The following is a 22,008-nucleotide window of genomic DNA, read 5'->3' on the forward strand; positions in this document are numbered from 1 at the left end:
TGCCAATATTCACCTTCTTCAGCAAGTCATTTTATCTGTTATAATCTTCTAAAAGTATTCAAAAACTTGGAGATGACAGATTCCATTTACTAAGCAACTTTTTTTTTTTTGTCTGGAGAGGCAGAGATACAATTACCAACAAGTTGATTCATATTTGTACTGTCTGGATGGTGGTTTATATTTATGTATGAGCCCACTAGACCTGCTGCAGGCTTAGAGAATTCCAGGGAAGGGACAGATGCATTAATCAGAAGGCAATGCAGCGAATGTTACTAACATCTACTTGGATCCTAGGACATCTCCAACTTTCTTCCCATAACACTTTTTCTTACTGAGAAATGAAGTGAAAAATAAAATCAGGCTCAAGGGTCCCAAGGCTTTTGGGAAATTTCCATTATGCATGAGTAATTTGCGTCTCATTTGGAAATCTCTGCTCCTTTGGCTCAGAGATCAAGGGAGCAGCCATGAGAACTGCCATCTCTTAAAGATGTGAGAGACTAATATGAGCAGGGGAGCTGTTAGCCAATAATTGAGAAAAACATCTATATGCCTCAGGAAATTGAAATTGTAGCTGCAGTGATATTTTTTTCATGCTAGCATCCATCATCTCAGACCCAGATAAATTATAATGTAGGCATTTGTTTTGGCAGCCAGGGGCTATGGTAATGGAGGTATTGGAGGGCAAACTTCTGTGGGTCTATAGAATCTTACTGAGGATACAGAGAGGGATTGATTTCCAGGGATTTAGGCTATTATGTTGGGGAGGGGCAAGTTAGGGTTGGGGTGAGGAAGGGAGACTGCAAAGGGAGGGCTGCACTTCAAAAGGACTACCTTTATGAGGAAATTCAATAGACAATTACTTGTGATATAATTTGACGAGTATCATTAAAAAAAACTCAACAAACAGAATAATTCCCCTTTGACTCAGCAATACCACTTCTAGGGCTATATCCCAAAGAGATCATACAAGTGGGAAAAGGATCCGTATGTACAAAAGTATTTATAGCAGCTCTTTCTGTGGTGGCAAAGAATTGGAAATTAAGGGGATGCCCATCAATTGGAGAATGGCTGAACTAGTTGTGGTATATGAATGTAATGGAATACTATTGTGCTATAAGAAATGAGAAGCAGACGGATTTCATAATAACCTGGAGAGACTTATATAAACTGATGCCGAGTGAGAAGTGCAGAACCAGGAGAAATTTGTATGCAATTACAGACCCATTGTGTCTGTGATGACTGACTTTGATAGACTGGGCTCCTCTCAGTAAAAAGGCTATAAGACAACTCCAAAAGACTCGTGATGGAAAGGGATATATACACATTCAGAAAAAGAATTGCAGAATCTGAATGCAGAATGAAGCAATCTACTTGCTCTCTTTCTTTTGTGTTTTGTTTTGTTTTGTCCTTTCTCGTTCATTGCATTGGTTATAATCCTTCTTTACAACTTGACTGATGTTTAATGTGAAGGTATTTGTAGATCCTGTATTTGATTGCATGCCACCATGGTGGGGAAGGGGAGAGGAGAGGAAGGGAAAGAAAATTTGGAGCTCAAAAGTTTGCAGAACTGAAGGTTGAAAACTAAAAGTATATAAATAATTTTTTAAAAAGAAAAACAAACAAAATAATTCAACAAATATTGATTAAGACTTATACTAAGGGGCGGCTAGGTAGCACAGTGAATGCAGTGCTGGCCCTGGAGTTGGGAGGATTTGAGTTCAAATACAGCCTCAGACACTTAACACAAAAACTATTAGCCATATGACCTTGGGCAAATCACTTAACCCCAACTGCTCCTCCAAAAAGCAAAAAAAAAAAAAAAAAGACTTACACTCTATATACTAGGCACTGCGCTAGCCATCAGGAGTACAAGACAAAAGTGATACCTGGCTCAAAGGCCAGCTTGCTATTCACTAGTCTCATGTATGCTTATATGCATATATGTATGTGTGTATATATATATAAGCACATACACACTCAAAATAATACAAAGGCATTTTAAGAGGCAGAGAACCCTAAAGTGAGGAGACTTGGAAAGGCCTCTTGGAGAAGATGGCAGTGGGTGGACCTGAGTTGAAAAGGAAGTTAGGGATTCTCCAAAGCCAAGGTAAGGAGCAAGTGTATGCCAGGTATGGGGGAGCAATTGTGAAAAGGAAGAGAGGCAGTAGACGTCATCATGAATAGGGTACTACTAGTCGACTGGTTCGACTGGAACAGAGTGCAGGAAGAAGAGGGATTTGAAATAATAATGGACAATGCCTGAATTTCCTAGCTATTCCTGGCTCAGAGATCTATTACTCCTGCCAGATGATAATGCCTTACACGCCAAGTCCAAGCTAACATTTCCTGGCCAGCCTATGCACACATTCCCTTATTTAGAGGCAACATGGTATAGTGGAAAGGGTGATTTGCTTGTTTTTGTTGTTGAGTCATTTTGATTTGTGTCTGACTCTTCATGAGCCCATTTGGGATTTTCTTGCCAAAGATACTGTAATGGCTTGTCATTTCCTTCTCCAATATATTAGACAAACAGAGGTTAAGTGACTTGCCCAGGGTCACATGGCTAGCAAGTGTTTGAAGCCAGATTTGAACTTATATCTCCCTGACTCCAGGAGCAGCACTCTATCTGTTGAACCACCTACCTGCCTCCAGAAGGAGGGCCACCCTTGGCATTATAAAACTGTCTCTGACCTTTCCCCCAAAATGTCTTCACATCACCAGACAAACCACTTCATCTGTCTCTGAGTCTCAGTTCCCACATCTGTAAAATGAGGACAATCATGCTTACAACTCAAAAGATGGTTGTGATGAGAGTGATCTGCAAGCCTCAAAGTACTGTAGAAATATGAGCTAATCTCATTCTCCAGGCTCAGCAGGTGGGTTAAACTTTAGTAAGCTAAAGTGGAGAAATCCCTAGAGAGATCAAAAGTGACCCCTCTCTACCACTCTCAACCCCTGTCTTTCTGTTTCATCTTCACTAGTTATCCCCCATGCCTGGAATTTTCTCTCTTCTTACTGCTCCACTGTCTGACTTTCCTGACTTCTTTTAAGTCTTAGCTAAAATCTCCCCTTTTGTAATAAACCTTTCTTTGATTTCCTCAAAGTTAGCGCCTTCTCTCTGAGGTTACCTTCGCCTTAGCCTGTATGTCTCTTAAATGTAGATTATTTTGTATGCTGTCTCCCCTCTAGAATGTGAACTTTTTAAGGTCTGGGATTGTTTTTGCCTTTCTTTATAACACACAACTTAGCCCAGTGTCCAGTACAAAGTAAACAGTTATATTTGTTAAAACTTGATTTCTTTCTTTTCTCCTATTTCTTCTTGCCTTCCCCTCCAACTTTCTCCCTTTCTGTTTTCTGCCTCTTCCTTTTGTTCTTATCAATTTTGTAGGCCTGTACCCACAGAGGCTCTTGAAAGCCTCTAGGAGTACAAGACAAAAATGATACCTGGCTCAAAGACCAGCTTGCTATTTACTAGTCTCATGTATACTTACATGCACATATGTATGTGTGTATGTATGTATAAGCACATACACACTCACTAGGATCACCCAGGCTTCAAGATGCTGACGAACTTTGGGACAAACCTCAGTGGCCCTAGGTTTAAGAGAAGCAGTGCTGAATCTGAGGTCTTTTCTTTTCCAAACCAAAGGCTCTATTTCTTATCAAATCAAAGACAGCAGCTTAGACCTTTGCAAGCTCAGCAGGTAAAAAATGGATTTCCAAGAGAGGAAGAGGAGTTTTGGGTGTCTTTGCCATCTGATCACTTGGAATATTCAGCCTCCTTCACATAGAGCTAGATTTCTTTATTGCTGTTATGCTGTTCCCATGGAAATCAAGGAGTCTGGCAGGACCCTATCCTCATGGAAACATCCAATGGATTGGATTAGGAGGAAGGGTTGCCATATTCCATTCAATTCTCATTTTCTTATCTGATTGACAAAGCTCTGTGCCATCTACTTATCTTAGCCATGCCAGGCAGAAGAATTATAATCATTTTGTTTAGCATTTTGCAACAGTTGTGTGTGTGTGCGTGTGTGTGTAAAACACTTCTTTAAAGATACAAATATAACATTTTTCAGGAATGATGTATAAAAAGCCACCTATTTATATTATAGCATTAATAATAGTTCACATTTATATAGTACTTTAAGCTTTACAAAGAGCTTTGCATATATTGACTTCCTGATGTTTGCTAGCTGTGTGACCTTGGGCAAATCACTTAACATCTCTGAGCCTCATTTTCCTCATCTCCACTGGATTCAATGGTCCCTCAAATCTCTTCCAGATTTAGATCTAGGATATTCTCAGCAGCCCTTTGAGGTAGGTACTATTATTCCCATTTTACAGATAAGGAAATAAAGACTGTAAATGGTAAAGTAAACTATATACATAACCCATTCACACACATATGTATATTTATTTTTGAACAAAACATCTATATTTATATCTAACCCACTAAAATTCTTCTCTGATATCTCATAGCAGCATGGAAATGACCCTGGGCTCCTAAAGGCTGGCTCAGTGAAGAGCGAACTATGACTGGCTCCAGGTATGAATCTATGATCCCATAAGTGAAATACTTCTTGACTGATTCATTGATTAATTGATTGAACAAACGTCTATTAAACATGAACAATTTGCCAGACACTGTGCTATGTATTGGGAGTACAAAGTCAAAAAATGAAATGCTCTTTACCCTCGGTGAACCCTGTATGCTTCTAATATCAAACTAATTCACCTACATATTCACAACCAAAGTCGAAACTAGGAATTCTTGTTCCTATGGGCCAAATCAGGGTCCTGGAAGGAGATTGTGGGGAGATATTGAGAGGCCACTGCTTGGGAGGATATAAAGCTCATCTGGTTCATGGGAAAGCCTTAGGGTTCCACCTCCAGAGCACGCCATGTTTCACCATCATTGTACTTCAAGTGGTTTTTGTATAAGCCACTCACAGTTGGGAACAGTGCCAGTTGAAGAGTGGCCTGTTCCCTAGCTAGTCTGAACTGTCTCTGGCAGTGTATCTAATCACTTAGGACCATTCCCTCCCCAACTCCCAGTGACTGATGGGAAGGAGACAACAGATTGGGAACGTGGCTGGGGAGTAAATTTATGGTGGTGGTGATTTCTTTTAACCCCAGAATGGGCTAAGCAAAATGTGATAGATTGCAATATACCTACAACACAACAAGGTTCAGGGAAGGTCAGCTGGAAAAACTATAGGGAGAGGAAATATGGCTCTCTAAATTTTAGTATCCTTGGCCAAAGCACTGATTACCCTACCTTCATTTATAGCTCTGGCTACAAGTACCAAGTCCAGAGAAGAAGGGTGAATCTTAATGTCCATAAAGCAAGAAATAGTGTGCTTTTGAGAGTGGTTGGAATTTGTTGTTGACCCCATTCTGTTGGCAGTATTGATGAGGAGGCACTTATGTTAGTTACCTTGGCTCATCACAGCTCAGCTAGCAAAAGAGGCTATGACATATGTCAGCTTCTGAAAAGGGTATTGAAATATCCTTGTGTTTTTTCTTCCCATGCAGGGAGAGCCAAGTGTTATCTTTTTTAGTCCTTATTAATCTGGGTCAAGGACAGATATTTAGGAGGTGGCAAGCAAGAAGACCTATATCCTAGGGAGAGAGATGGAAGGGACAAATGATCAGACCATTTCTCTAGGTAGTCTGAGTGTTGGGCTGTTTATACTTTACAGGTATCCCAGAGAAAAATGGTAATAACAAGGTGTCATGGAAATGGTAGGGGATTAGGGCTTCATCCCAGCTGTGCCTCTAAAGAGTAGCATGACCTTGAGTAAGTCATTAACTTCTCAGCAATTCAGCTTTCTCGTCTATAAAATGAGGAGGTCAGACTAGATCATCTTCAAGGTTCCTTCCAGCTCTAACCCATTATAATTCTCTGAAAAGACAGCTCCTAACATATTCTGATATGAAAGTCCCTGCGGGAACCTGTGAAGGCCAGATATTCGTGCCAAGGTAAGGAGAGATTGCTGCTATTGTGTTTTTTCACCAAGGCGAAGGTATATTTATTCAAGTTACCAAATGAACGTGCTTACAAGAGTGTTAATGTGTCTTTGGATATTTCATTTCAAATTTTCCCTTTTCTCTTATTTGAACCGTGGTTGAGGGAGTCTGGAAGGGGGTGTATTATGGGAGGCTCAAGAAGAGAAGGATTAATGAAGAGTAGGACAGGAAATCAATTGGGGAGGAAGATTGCCTTGCTCTTATGAGGGATAGTTGAGATTATATAACGTAAATTTGTAGTGGGCCTGATCTGCATGGTTCTGTGACTTCCTTTAGCAATGTGCAAGTAGGAGCAGAAGAGGCAGATGGTGGTAGGTTGTCTACAATAGATGACTCCATTTCTTCCCTTTCACTCTCTTCTTACCTTTCTACAGCCTGGCTTCTAAACTCAAAATTCAACCCAAACTGCTCTCTAAAATCATTTCTTAATTGCCAAATCTAACAGCCTTTTCTCAGCCCTCACCTTTCTTGACCTCTCTACAGCCTTTGACATTGCGGATCACCTTCTTTTCCTTGACTCTCTTTTCCCTGCTTTTTTCCTGACACTGCTCTGGTTTGCCTATTTTCCTGACTGCTCTTTCTTCATTTCCTTTGCTGGATTGTTTTCCAGGTCATGTCCATTAATGAAGTGTACCCTACAGGGTTCTGCCTTGGACACTTTTCTCTTCTCCCTCTATATTATTTTGCTTGATCTCATGAGTTCCTATGGATTCAATGATCTTCTCTATGCTGTTGATTCTCAGATCTACTTATCTAGCCCTTACCTCTCTGCTGACTTCCAGTCTTGCATCTCCAACTGCCTATTGGACATCTTGAACTGGATTTTCCATAGATACCCTAAACTTCACATGACCAAAACTGAAGTCATTATCTTTCTACCCAAGCCCTCTCCTCTACCTAACTTTTGCAATACTGTTGATACCGCCATCCTCCCAGTTACCCAGGCTACCAATCAAGGTTTCATCTTTGACTCCTCTCTCTCATTCCTCCTCCCCATGTCCAGCCTCTATCCGATCTATTGTCAAGGTCTATTGATTTTACTTTCAGAAGAAAAGAAGAAAGGAGGGAAGAAAGGAATGAAGGAAGCATTTTTATTAAGTACCTGTGATATGTCAGGCACTGTGTTAAACACTTTACAAATATTATCTCATTTTATATGGTCACAACAACCCTGTGAGGTAGGTTACTTCCATTTAATTGTTCAGGAAAGAGAAACAAACTGAGGTAAAATCTCTTGCCCAGGGTCATGCAGGTAGTAATTATGTGAGGCTGGATTGAGCTCAGGTCTTCCTGACTCCAGGCCCAATACTATACCATCCAGCTGCCTCATAACATCTCTTTTATGTGCCCCCTTCTCTCTGATATCACCACCACCTTGGTACATTTCCTTATCACCTCACACTTGTTCTGTTATATTAACCTATTTGTTGGTCTCTCTGCTTTAAGTCTCTACCCATTCCAGTCCATCCTTCTCTCAACTTTCAAATTGCTAAAGCACAAGTCTTACCACATTACCATCCTATACAACAACTCCAATGACACCCTATCACCTCCAGTATCAAGTATAAAATCTTCTGTTTGGTACTAAAAGCTTTTCATGACATTTCCTTCACCTTTCCAGTTTTCTTATACCTTACACCTTCTACTATCCAAACTCTGTCCCACAGTCACTTATCTAGTAATACCAGTCTCCTTGGTGTTCCTCAAACAGGAAACTATCTCCCCACAACAAGCATTTCCTTATCTCTGTCTACTGGCTTCCTTCAAGTCCCAGATAAAATCCTATCTTCTATAGGAAGTTTTTCTTTTTCCCCTTAATTCTAGTACCTTCTCTCTGTTGATTTATTCTAATTTATCTTGTATATATGTTATATTCCCCATTAAACTATGAGCTCCTTGAGAGAAGGGACTGTCTTTTGTCTGTTGTCTTTTTTTTTTTTTAATCTCTAGCACTTAACACACTGCTTGGCACATAGTGAATGATAGTAAGCCAGATTGGAATTTGGTGAAGTGTCACCAGTAATAGGACAATGTAGCAAGGAAATTGAAAGCAGAAGATTGTAATTTCTAGATCCCTAAGGGTTCTAGATTGGGAAAGAAGGAATATAGCCAGATTGGGGTGATGACCTGATAACGTAGTGGAGGGAGAAAAGGTCACAGTGAGGACCAATAGGTTTAGAAAGTATGAGGCATAAGGATTATGGGTGGTTATGGTCAGATGAAAAAATGTCATAGTTCTTTTTTTAAAAATATATTTAATCTATTTATTTTTAGTTTTCAACATTTATTTCTATAAGATTTTGAATTCTAAGTTTTTTCTCTCACCCTCTACTCCCCATCCTCCCTTCCCAAGATGGTGTGCAATCTGATATAGGCTCTATTTATACATTCATATTAAACATATTTTCATATCAGTCGCAATATAATGAAGAATTAGAACTCATGGGAGGAACCACAGAAAAGAAGAAACAAAACAGAGTTCTTGATACTGAAAGTAGACCGCTTATGGGTGATGCAGGGTGAACAGATGTGACCACCCCTATGTGAGGCTGAGCCATAGTGGAGGAATAGGTCTTGTGAGTTGAGACTGAAGAACTGGGAAGGTAAGACCATTTGAGGGACGATGATGATGTATATTGAAGTTCCCTAGTGTGAGGCAAGGCACTGGAACAGAGAGGTGAACTGTGAGCTTGCCGCTGAACTCATTCATAAGAGAATGAAAGTGTCCAAGGGATCATCAGTGAATAACAGCCACCAGGATCTAAGTTTGGTGACCTGTTTAGATAAAATGACCCTCTAATGAAAGGGTTTTCTGAGTGATGGTGTAGAAGCAGAGTGCAGAAGTGCCAAAGGGAGTTAGGAGTGTTCCCACTCCGCCACCAGGACCAGCGAGTTTAGGGACATGAGAAAAAGTTGACAAGCATAGCGGAGGATGGCCAGGAATGCAATGTCACCAGCAAGAGTCAAATTTCAGTGAGAGCAGAAGCTCGCCACAACAATAATGGAAACTCGCAGTCATATGACATTTTAAGGTCTGCACAACATTTTACACGTGTCGTCTTGTTCGATTCCCAGTTATTCTACCAAATGTAAGAAGTAGGTGCATTGTAATCTCCATTTTACGGAAGAGTAAACCAACTGAGAAAAGCTAAATGACTTATTCAGGGTAGTGAATTATTCAGTTAGTAAATGTCAGGTCTTTCTCATTCTAAGTCCACTGCTCTATCCACTAAGCCATCTATTATTCCATAAGAAACAGGAAATATAAAGAATTCAGAGAAATGGGGCTAATTTGTTTGAACTGATGTAAAGGGAAGAAAGTAGAAGCAAGAAAAAAGCACTCACAATGATTACAATAATGCAAATGAAAACAAAACAAAAAGGCAGAAGAAATCACATTAAATGCAATTAACTAGTTAGTGCTGGTTCCAAAAAAAGAGATGACAAAAAACTTTTCCCTCTTCTCACCAGAGAGAAGGGATGAGTGCCAGTACCAAATTTGAATATGCTGGCAAACACCATTGCTGTTTCAGTTTTTTTTTTTTAAGTTTTATTCATGTGTTTTGTTTTTACATTATAAGCATTTACAGATTACTCTCACTTAATGAGAGATCACTTGTAATGAAGTCAAGCAGCCAAGTGAAATTAATAATCCAGACAACCTCGTTCAAAAGTGCAGACAACAGTTCATATCTATTTTAAAAACTAACAGAATTCTATTTCTCTCTCTCCCACTCTCCCATACATTGGGGGAAAAAAGAAAAGAAAAACAGTTATCTTTTAACAAATATGTATAGTCAAGAAAAAACAAATTCCTTCACTGAAGTTATGCAAAAGTACATATGTTTTATTCTGGATCTTAAATGCATCACTTCTTTTCATCAATCTTCTGGAATGGTGAATTGGTTGATCACAGTTCTCACAACTTCGGAAGTTTTTTATAGTGTTTTTGTTATTGAATAAATAGTTCTCCTGGTTCTGCTTACTTTACTCTGCATCAGTTCACATAAGACTTTTCATGACTTTTTGAAATAATTCATTTGCTTATTTCTTAAAGTATAACAGTACTTCATCACTTGCATATACCATGAGTTATTTAGTCATTCCTCTATTGATGGATATCCCCTTAGTTTCCAGGATTTTGTCACCACAAAAAGAGCTGCCATAAATATCTTTGTACATAAAGGACCTTTACTTCTTTCTTTGATCTCTTTTGGGTATAGATTGAGCAATGGTATAGCTGGGTTAAAAGGTGTGTACTTTACTAATTTAGTAAATTAGTAAATTTAGTAACTTAGCAAATGAGTAATTTTTAATGTATAATTCCAGATTGCTTTCCATGATGGTTTTACTCATTCATAAGTCTACCATGAGTACATCAAAATAGCTAATTTCCCATGATCTTTCCAACATTGATCGTTTTCCTTTTGTCATCTTTGTCAATCTAATGGATGTGAAGTGGCATCTCAGAATTTCCTTAATTTTCATTTCTTCAATTGGTAGTGATTTGGAGCATTTTTTTCAGGTTATGCATTGATTGCTTAGGTTTCTTCATTTGAGAACTGCATGTCCAAATCCTTAGACCCTTTATTATTTGGGAAGTAACTTTTTCTAATAAATTTAAATCAATTCTTTATCTATCTTGGCAGAAACCTGCATCAGAGAAACTTGCTACAAAGATTTCTTTCCCAGTACTTCTTCCCCCTTTAATCTGAGCCTTATTAGATTTGTTTATACTAAAGCTTTTTAGTTTTATGTAATTAAAATTATCCATTTTAGTTTCTTTGATCTTCTTTTTTCTTTGATCATGAACTTTCCTTCCATCCATAGATCTCATAGGTTACTTGGGAGTCTACCTTCCAAAATACACACAATATCTATATAAATATAATTGCAAACATCTGTTTATTGAAACACAGACCTAAATAATTGGAAAAATTTTAATTACTCATGGGTAAGATAAGTCAAGATAGTAAAAATTAAGATAACAATATTGCCTAAATTAAATTACTTATTCAATGGCATGCCAATAAAACTATTAAAGAATTACTTTTTTGGACTAGAAAAAAGAATAATGAAATTCATATGAAGGAAAAAAAGTTGAATAATGTCAAGGGAAATAATGAAAAGAAATGGGAATAAAGGGAGTGTAGCAGTTCCAGGTATCAAACTTTCCTACAAAGCAGTAATTAATCGAACAATTCAGTACTAGGTTAAAAAAAAAGGAGAAATTAGGCACATAACAAATAAAAGCAAATTTATGAAATACTCTAAGATTGTACAGACATAAAGATCCTAGTTACTGGAATAAGGACTCAACTACTTGGAAAAAAGACTACTGGGAAAATTGGACAACAATATGGAAAAATCAGATTAAGACTAAGATAACCTCCAAATAGAAGGTGTTGTAGACATGAATATCATGATAAGAAAATTACAGAAACCAGGATAAAATTACCCATCAGATCTATGGATCAATGAGTTTTGCTTAATTATTTTTCTTTGCTATAATGGAGAGTTGTACATTATGGAGGGATATTATGTTGCTGAGTTCCTATGGTATAAAGTCAAAAATGTTATCAATGTTATCAAAACTTCAAACAAAAATTACTGCCAGAGTTGTGACCTAACCCTGGATGGTCTGAGTGCAAGGTCAGTGTTCTCTTGATTATTATATTATATTACATGACTTTTCTTCTTAGGGTGTAGGGTGTGCTCAAGGAAGACTATAACCTCTGGTGTGAGGGCTGTTGAGCCCTTCTTAGGGCTGCTTTCTGATTCACTGAACTCTCATCTCTGGCTCCAAGAAGCTATAGCATGCACAGCAACCATACCCCAGTAAACCATTTTGGCAGATGGGCTAAATCAGGTTAAGGGTAATGGGAGGGGTCTCAAATCCATCAGTGAGTTAGGAGAGTATCTACTGCAAGCGTGTGAAGACTTCCCCTGGCAGAATGGTACTTCTGGTTTAAATAATCTATGTCTACAGCATTCCTGTCATCTACAGATTTAATAACCATGTCAAAAAGGGAAATGAGGTCAGTTGGGTATGGTATGTTATTCATGGAGCCATATTCCTCTTTATGTTTCTGACTTCCTTTTATAGATTGTCTTTAGTCATCTTCTTAATAATATATTCTGGAATTTTGCCAGTAATGAAAGTCAGGGTTGCCTGGTCTATATTTTATAGATTCTATTATCAGTTTCTTTTTGAAAATTGGAACATTTTACCATTCCCCAATCCTACATTACTTCCCTCTTTCTTCATGATTAATCAAGTTGGCAACTGACTAGATATAGGGGTTTGGGGGAGGAGAAATTATAAAAATGACTCAGATTATGAATTTTGTCTACTGAAACCATTAAGAGAATTAGAGAAATTCTGAGTAAGGGTAGTTGGTGGAGGAAGAGAAAATGAGTTCTGTTTTGAATATGTTGAGTTTGAAATACCTATGAGACTTCTTAATGGATACGTTCAGCAGAAAAAGTCATGTGGGACTACATCTTAGGAAAGGAATTAAGACATACAGATTTGGTACAATTTTGAAAAAATATGATAAATAAGCCTGTGGGAGCTGATGAAATCACTAAGGCATTGTGGAGAGAAAAGAGAAGAGAGTGCAGAACACAATCTTGGGAAATGTTTATACTTAGTGAGCAGGAGATGTATTGAAGAAGTTGAAAAAACTAAGTTGGAGTAAGAAACTAAAAAGGAGTAATCATACAATAAAGAGAAAAACTAACATAGTTTCACGAAAAGCTAGGGAGAAAACAGAATCTAAGAAAAGAATGTGGTCAACAGTGTCACAAATTGCTGAGAAGTTGGATAAAGAACAAAAACAGACCATTGACTTTAGTACTTAAAAGATCATGGTAATTTTTGAGAGACCAGTTTCAAGGAGAGGGTTTAAGGTCAGAAGTCAGATTGCACTTTCCTGCAAGTAACAATCATGCTATCATGAGTCTGTCATTCACTCCTTTTGGTAGACATTCAAGCTTGTTGACTAGATTAGTTTTGGTTGCAAAACCTAGGCCAACCTCATGGCACTCCCCTTCACTGTGGCCACTCCAGAAAAATGAATATCCAGCTCTAACTTTGGTAACCTGGCCTTCATTTTCCAGCCTTGTTTCACTCTGGATTGCTATTTGGATGTGATACCTGCTGAGTTCTCTCATAAGAGTTGTTAATCTTTCCAGTCTATTGGATTTCATTGTCCTTAAGCGTGTACACATTCCATGTACCAATGGTGAGGGGAATCATCTTTGCATAAGGTTTTGTACATTTTTTGTGTGTGTTTTAATCACAGGATGAGATCCCCACCTGCCGGGGTAAGCAGGCCAAGGTTGGGTGAAATAGACAATTTTTAGAGCACCTTTTCTGGTCCCTTCCTCATTGCCAGAAGGTGAGCAGTGCAGTTTCTTAAAAAGGCTACTCAGACACCCAGGGGACTTCTGAATTCTACTGTTGCTTCAGTCCATGAGAAGATAACCCTATGACCTGGGCTGCCTGTGTGCAGGGCTGTAATTACAGCTTCCAGTGTATCCCCACAAGCTGCTTCATCACTTGCCTGTCACCACAGGACATTGAGGTAGGTTAAAATGATAAAATGTTGAGGGTAATGTCTTTTGATCCATGCATAAATTGGATTTAAGTGAGGCTACTTGTTAGAAGTCATTGGCCTCACTCTCTCTTCCAGAGTCATCAAAGTCCGATGGCAAGACAAAGTCAAGATGACTGGTGATGACTTGAGATTCAATGGATGGCCTTAGTGTCTTCGTTGTCTAACCAAGCTCTACAGTGGCTGCTTCAACTGCCTTTCGTGGCTATTGGAACAAATTGTTCTCATATGCCCATTCTGCCAGGGGAAGTCTTCAGAAAAAACATAAATTTACAATAAATTATTACATTTTAGATGCATAATTTTTAAAAGAATATATTTTTCTTTGAAATGATGCAATTTTTTAAACCATTAAAGGGTAAAAAGAAAGTAGATTTTTAGGGGGGAACTACCTCCCCCTTTAAAAAAATTACTTAGTACCCCCCTAAAAAATCTACTTTCTTTTTACTCTTTAATGGTTTAATTCTTTTAAAAATGATGCATCTTAAATTTAATAATTTATTGTAAATTTGTGTTTTTTCTGCATTGAAATTTTGATGACACAATATTGCAACATGTAATCATATAGTATAATATTGTAAACAAATCATTACATTCACATATTCCTGCTAATGCATGCTAGACTTTCCGACAATGTGAGATATGTTTGCCAGTCAACACTTGCTTGTTAAGACATGTAGTTGGACTTGACCACTGATAATGTGCTTTTTTGGAAAATAATGTAATCACTATGACTTTAATTCTGTGTTATACGACAGATGAGACATGTATAAATGGTTTTTAAAAATTTTCTTATCTTTTCTTTCCTTATGCTTTTACTGCCCCCTTATTTTTATTCAACGCTTCCCCAATTGCACCTGAGGCTACTACCACCCCCCTGGATTGTTTCAGCACTCACTGGGGGGATTGCCTATCTTGGGAACTTATGAATTGCAAAGAACTTATTGAAATCTCTCAAATCATTCTTGTGGAATAAATTAAAAGAGGTAAGATAAATGACACTTGGGAGCATTGGAACTGGTTGAATGACTGGATAGTCATTAGTAGTTAGATGTCACTTGTAAGGAGGTTGCTAATAGACTGTCCTAGGTATCTGTGGTTAGTCTTGTACTGTTTAACGTTTTTCTCAATGATTTGGATGAAAACATAGATGATATACTTATCAAATTTTCAGGTGAAACAAAGTTAGCATGTCTAACACATTAAATGAAACAGGATCTAAAAAAGATCTTGATGGAGTAGAATGTTGGGTTGGAATTGGGAACAAATCACTCTGCCTTTTATGACCCATATGATTTTGGGTCAGTCATTTCATATCTCTGAGTCTTAGTTTCCTTGATTTAAAAATGAAGAATCTGGACTATCTGACCTCTAAGATTCTTCCTGGTTCTTAGTCATTGAATCTATGTCTTGATAAGGGGCTTTAGGGAAAGTTCTCTTGAATTCTATCATTGCCATGATAGGTGTTGAGTCTCCTCCCATTAGCTGGTACACTTGATGTAACTCTAACAAACCCTGCTGCCCTACTATCCAAGGATAGTGTCAGGCTCCTCCTTTAGCCCAGTATCATGCTCCTCTCAGATAAGACAATTTACACACATCCCTAATATGGATCACCCATTTTCACCTGCAAGCATTGGGCTAGCCATATATTTTTTTGCATGTGTTAGTAGGTCATTTTGACCTGAAAGGTTCGTGATAACCTGGCTTTCTGGTATCACTGGGCTATACACACACACACACACATGCACACACACATGCATGCATGCATACATACACATACACACATGTATTTTCTAGGTAGGCTTTCAAATGAATGGCCATGCTATGAAACCAAGGAAACCCTCAAGCTTCAATCTCTCATAATTTTTCCCCAAAAGAAATCATGTAAAGAACTTTCTCCTTGAAGTAGTGATTGCTTCAGCTTTAAGGTCTTATTGTTGAATATTGTGACTTATTCTGAGTTCCTGATCCCTCCTTCCACCCTCCCACCCCAATCCCCACCCTTTGAGACTTGCCTTGACCTCAGTGTTCCTAATTTATCCCCTGGTTCCTAATTACCTGTTTGATTCCAATGCCTCTGATTGACCTCAAGTATAGTGCATACATTTACCTTCAGTACATGTGTTCCTTCATAGAACTTATTAGCCTACTCCTATTCCAAACTTCCCTATTAATGTTGAGGACACCATCATCCTTCCGGGTTCATGATCTGGGAGTCATTCTTGGCTCCTCACTCTCTCACTTCGCATATTGAATCAGTTTTCAAACCTTGTCATTTCCATCTCCATAACATCTCTTTACATTTTGTTTTCACTTGCACATTCACAATCTGGCTTCAGACCCTCAGTATCTGGATTATGGTATTAGCTTCCTCATTGGTGTCCCTGTTTCAAGTGCCTTCCCCCTTCAATACGTCTTCTACTTAACTGCCAAAGTGATTTTCTCAAAATGTAGCTCTGACTCTGTCACCCCCTTCCCTACTTGATAAGCTCCACTGGCTCTCTTATTACCTGTAGGATCAAATATAAACTCTTTTGTTTGGTATTTATAGATCTTGACAGCCTGGGCACTGCTTACTTACTGTTCATTGCACCATTTCTTCTGACTCTTTGCTGGCTGCCCCTCCTCCTAGCCCCATGCCTGCAATGCTCCTTTTCCTCACTACCTCTGATTTCCTTTGAGAATTAGCTCAAAACCTATATTCTGCAGGAGGTCATTCCTCATTCTCTTATCTACTACTACCTTCTCATCCACTGTTATCTTGCATCTACCTTGTGTCACATATAGTTGTATATGTACTTCTGGTACCCCCATTAGAATGGAAGCTTATTGCAAGTAGGGATGATTTCAACTTTTTGAACTTGTATTCTAAGTGCTTAGCACAGTACCTGGAACCTTGTAGATATTTAATAAATGCTTGTTGATTGATTGATCATCTAAACTTTGTATGTCCTTGTACCTAGTAATTCTATGTACATGGCAGGCTCTTAATATTTGCACTATGTTTTGAATGAATAAATGGAATCTTCTGTTGAATCTCAATATTAACTAGCATGGTACTGACATAGTTGAAGCTCTTAAAACTTCTCCATTGACTGATTGATGTACATATCAGAACCTGAACATCTAAAATTCAATTAAAGGTTACCTCTGTGACTCAGAATTCTTGGAAACTAGCTGAAATGACCAACAGACATTCTTAGGGTACAAGCATCATCTGGGGGTGGATATTATAAGAGATTAAAACATGGTTATTAGTATTCCACAGAATGGCCATTGACATCCATGCCTACACAAAAAATGTGCATTTAAAAAGCAACATTAAAAAGTCAGGTTATTATGAACCTTTCAGGTCAAAGTGACCTGCTGGAATATAAACAGCACTATCTAGAGCTGAGGCATTATTGATGCAGCAGGAGAACCAGTTCAGATACAGTGAAACTCCCCGTAGTGATCCCCAGAGAACCAGACCCCTGTTTTTCCCATAAACGATTATGTTTGTTATTCTCCAGATAATGGGTACCTTTTTCACATTTTTCTCAATGGTTCTGGAAAAGGTTATGAAAGCTTCATTAGATTATTGTGGTATGTGAAAAAGGTAGCCAATTCTTTCCCCTCAACAAGAAGAGGAACATGATTTAATTGTATAAGTTGCCAGTAGTCAAGTCCAATGAGAAACCAGCCTAGAGGAACGACCTGCCGAAGCCAATCCAGTAGTGAACTAACTGTGCCCTGCAAGCAAGTTCCAAATGTGTAAGCTTTCTATAATTTCTGCATGTAATCCTCTAACACTCATTCACAACATTAGGCTGGGTGCCTGAGCTGGCCTCCATCTTGTTTTGGATTCTAGGAGTACACTTGAGGGGCTGGGGGTGCCTTTCTAGTGATATCAGCTCAGTCCCTCATCTGGCATGCTTTCTCCAATAGCAAAGTCCAGTGGTTACTACCCCAGCATCGTTTGCCAGTGCTATCTTTTTACATGATTTACTTTCTCTCTCCTTAATACCATTTAACTAGTTGATACCTCCTCAGTAGGGAAGACAAGCAATGACCATCAATTGGCTTTTACAAAGAGATATTTATTGAGAAGACATAGAAGAAGCAAAAGTACAAACACATGCCTCCAAACAGGGGCACACTCTCTCTTCTGCCACCCTGGTCCCTGCATAGAACGGGCTCAAATGAAAGTGATTACTACAAAGTATCCCTCCAAACAGGGGCACACTCTCTCTTCTGCCACACTGGTCCCTGCATAGAATGGGCTTAAATGAAAGTGATTGCTACAAAGTCGGTTCCTCACCGGACACAGCTATTGGCAAAGGTCTGCTATAGATTCCAGTTTCTGTACTTCTGGTGGTCTGGTCTATTTTCTATTCTCATTCATTTTAAAAAAGAAAAGAATGAACTTTAACAGAAACCAAAAAACAGAAGCACCATGCATTCATGGATTTACAGCAGCCCAGGTGGCAAGATAAGGCCCCCAGCAATAGTGCCAGCTACCTCTTACTCCCTCACTTAGAGGAATGTGATAGTTCTTTCTTACCATTAGGAGAGAGAGAAAGAGAGAAAGAAAGAAAGGGGGTAGCTAAGTGGCATAGTGAACAGAGCACCGGCCCTGGAGTCAGGAGGACCTGAATTCAAATCCAGCCTCAGACACTTAACACTTACTAGCCATGTGACCTTGGGCAAGTCACTTAACCCTGATTGCCCTGCCTTCCCCCTTCCAAAAAAAGAAAAAGGATATGTAAGGGAGAAGAGAATATTAAGTATGAAAAATAAAAGGACTATACGTTTAAATAGTTACTGTTATTAACAGTGGCCAGTTCAGTTTTGACATATGCAGAACAATGTGGGGGAGACACAAAGATAGACTGATATGACTTTTAATTGATCATTTCATAAACACCTAAGAGAAAGACATGAACAGAAAACAGAGAATATTACAATATGCATCAGATTTCCAAATCAGTGTTTGGACTGAACACTATAACTTTCACTCCTAAGGCTCTCCATTCTCCTTTTACTAGTAAACCGGTGTGGGGTGGGGAGTTGGGGGGAGAAATGGAGAGACCCAGACCAGGTTGTGGGATGGGCTGGAATGGGATCACATCCTTTTTCTTTTTAAAAATTTTTTGGTCTTTATTAATTTGTTCGTTTACTTTTAGTTTACAAGATTCAGTTCCACAGTTCTTTGAGTTTCAAATTTTCTTCCCTTCCCTCCCTTCCTCCTCCCTCCCCCCCTCCCCATGGTGGCATACAATCAGGTATAGGATCTGCAGATACTTTCACATTAGACATTAGTCAGGTTATAAAGAAGGATTGTATCCCATGGAATGAACAATGGGAAAGAGGAAACCAAACCAAACAAGAAAAAGAAAGAGAGCAAGTAATTTGCTTCAATCTGCATTCAAACTCTGCTCTTTCTAGTTCTTTCTCTGAATGTAGACATGTCTCTCCATCATGAGTCTTTTGGAGTTTACTTATAGCCCTGCATTGCTGAGAAGACTCCAGTCTATCAAAGTTGGTCATCACACATACGTTGTGTCTGAAATTGTGTACAAATTTCTCCTGGTTCTGTTCTTCTCACTCAGCATCAGATAGTATAAGCCTCTCCAGGTAAATATGAAGTCCATCTGCTCCTTGTTTCTTATGGCACAATAGTATTCCATTACATTCATATGCCACAACTTGTTCAGCCATTCCCCAATTGATGGGCATCCCCGTAATTTCTAATTCTTTGCCACCACAAAAAGAGCTGCTATAAATATTTTTGTACATATGGGTCTTCTTCCCACTTCTGTGATCTCTTTGGGATACAACCCTAGAAGTGGTATTGCTGGATCAAAGGATATGAAATTACTTATAGCCTTTTGGGCAGAGTTCCAGATTGTTCTCCAAAATGGTTGAATCAGTTCACAACTCTACCAGAAGTGTATTAGTGTTCCAATTTTTCCACATCCTCTCCAGCATTTATCATTTTCCTATTTTGTCATCTTAGCCAATCTGACTGGTGAGATGTGGTACCTCAGAGTTGTTTTGATTTGCATTTCTCTAATCAATAGTGATTTAGAGCATTTTTTCATATGCTTATAGATATCTTAAATTTCTTCCTCTGAAAACTACCTGTTCATATCCTTTGACCATTTATCAATTGGGGAATGACTTGTATTTTTATAGATTTGACACAATTCTCTGTATATTTTAGAAAGGAGGCCTTTATCAGAGACATTGGTTGTAAAAATTCTTTCCAAATTTTCCACTTCCCTCTTAATCTTGGTTACATTGGCTTTACAGAAGCTTTTCAATTTCATGTAATCAAAGTTATCCATTTTGCATTTTATAATACTCTCTAAGTCTTGTTTGGTCATGAAGTCTTCCCCTCTCCATAAATCTGACAGGTAAACTATTCCATGCTGTCCCAGATTGCTTATAGTATCATCCTTTATAACTAGATAATGCACCCATTTAGACTTAATTTTGGTATATGGTGTTAGATAATGGTCTATGCCCAGTTTCTTCCATACTATATTCCAGTTTTCCCAGCAGTTTTTGTCAAATAGTGAGTTCTTATTCCCAAAACTGGGGTCTTTGGGTTTATCAAAGAGTAGATTATTATAGTCATTGACTGCTGAGTCTCGTGTACCCAATCTAATCTATTGAACCACTGCTCTATTCCTCAGCCAGTACCAAGTAGTTTTGATGACTGCTGCTTTATAATACAGATTAAAATCTGGTATAGCTAGGTTACCTTCCCTAGCATTTCTTTTCATTAATTACCTTGAAATTCTGGACCTTTTGTTCTTCCAAATGAATTTAGTTATTATTTTTTCTAGTTCTATAAAGTAATTTTTTTGGTAAATTGATTGGTATGGCACTAAATATGTAATTTAATTTAGGTAAAATTGTCATTTTAATTATATTAGCTTGACCCAGCCATGGGCAATTGATGTTTTTCCAATTAGTTAGATCTGACTTTATTTGTGGGAAAAGTGTTTTGTAGTTGTGTTCATATAGGTCCTGGGTTTGTTTTGGCAGGTAGATTCCCAAATATTTTATAATGTTTACAGTAACTTTAAATGGGATTTCTCTTTCTATCTCTTGCTGTTGGATTTCATTAGAAATACACAGGAATGCCAAGGATTTATTTATTGTCTCTAGTTTTTTATTTGATTCTCTAGGATTCTTTAAGTATATCATCATATCATCCTCAAAGAGTGATAACTTGGTCTCTTCTTTGCCTAATTTGATTCCTTTGATTTCTTTTTCTTCTCTAATTGCTACTGCTAACATTTCTAGTGCCAGATTGAATAAGAGGGGTGATGGTGACACCCTTGTTTCACCCCTGATCTTATTGGAAATGCTTCTAGCATATACCCATTACATATAATACTTGCTGATGGCTTTAAATAGATGCTACCTATTATTTTAAGGAAGGCTCCATTCATTCCCATACTTTTTAGTGTTTTTAATAACAATGGATGTTGTATTTTGTCAAAAGCCTTTTCTGCTTCTATTGAGATAATCATGTGGTTTCTGTTAGTTTTATTGTTGATATGATCAATTATACTGATGGTTTTCCTAATATTAAACCATCATTGAATTCCTGGAATAAATCCTACCTGATCAAAGTGTATTATTCTTGTGATAAGTTGCTGTAGTCTTTTTGCTAATATTTTATTTAAAAATTTTGCATCTATATTCATGAGGGAAATTGGTCTATAATTTTCTTTTTCCCTTTTATCTCTTCCTGATTTAGGTATCAATACCATGTTTGTGTCATAAAAAGAATTTGGTAGGGCTCCTTCTTCACTAATTTTCCCAAATAATTTGTAGAGTATTGGAATCATTTTTTCTTTAAATGTTTGATAGAATTCACTAGTAAATCGATCTGACCCTGGAGATTTTTTCCTAGGGAGTTGACTGATGGCTTGTTCAATTTATTTTTCTCAGATAGGGTTATTTAAGTAATTTACTTCCTCTTCAGTTAATCTGGGCAACTTTCGTTTTTGTAACCATTCATTTTTCTAAAATTGTCAAATTTATGTGCATAAAATTGGGCAAAATAATTCCTAATTATTGTTTTGATTTCCTCTTCATTGGAGGTAGATTCACCCTTTTCATTTTTGATACTCATAAGTTGGTTTTCTTCTTTCTTTTTTTTTTATCATATTTACTAAGGGTCTATCAATTTTATTGGTTTCTCATAAAACCAGCTCTTAGTTTTATTTATTAATTCAATAGTTTTCTTAATTTCAATTTTATTAATCTCTCCTTTGGTTTTCAGCATTTCTAATTTAGTATTTAATTGGGGATTTTCAATTTGTCCTTTTTCTAGCTTTTTCAACTGCATGCC

The sequence above is a fragment of the Petaurus breviceps genome, unplaced genomic scaffold (genome assembly GCF_028583685.1).
Source record: "Petaurus breviceps papuanus isolate PSGF00001 unplaced genomic scaffold, PetGlider_PUasm1.0 91133, whole genome shotgun sequence".
Classification (NCBI taxonomy): Eukaryota; Metazoa; Chordata; class Mammalia; order Diprotodontia; family Petauridae; genus Petaurus; species Petaurus breviceps.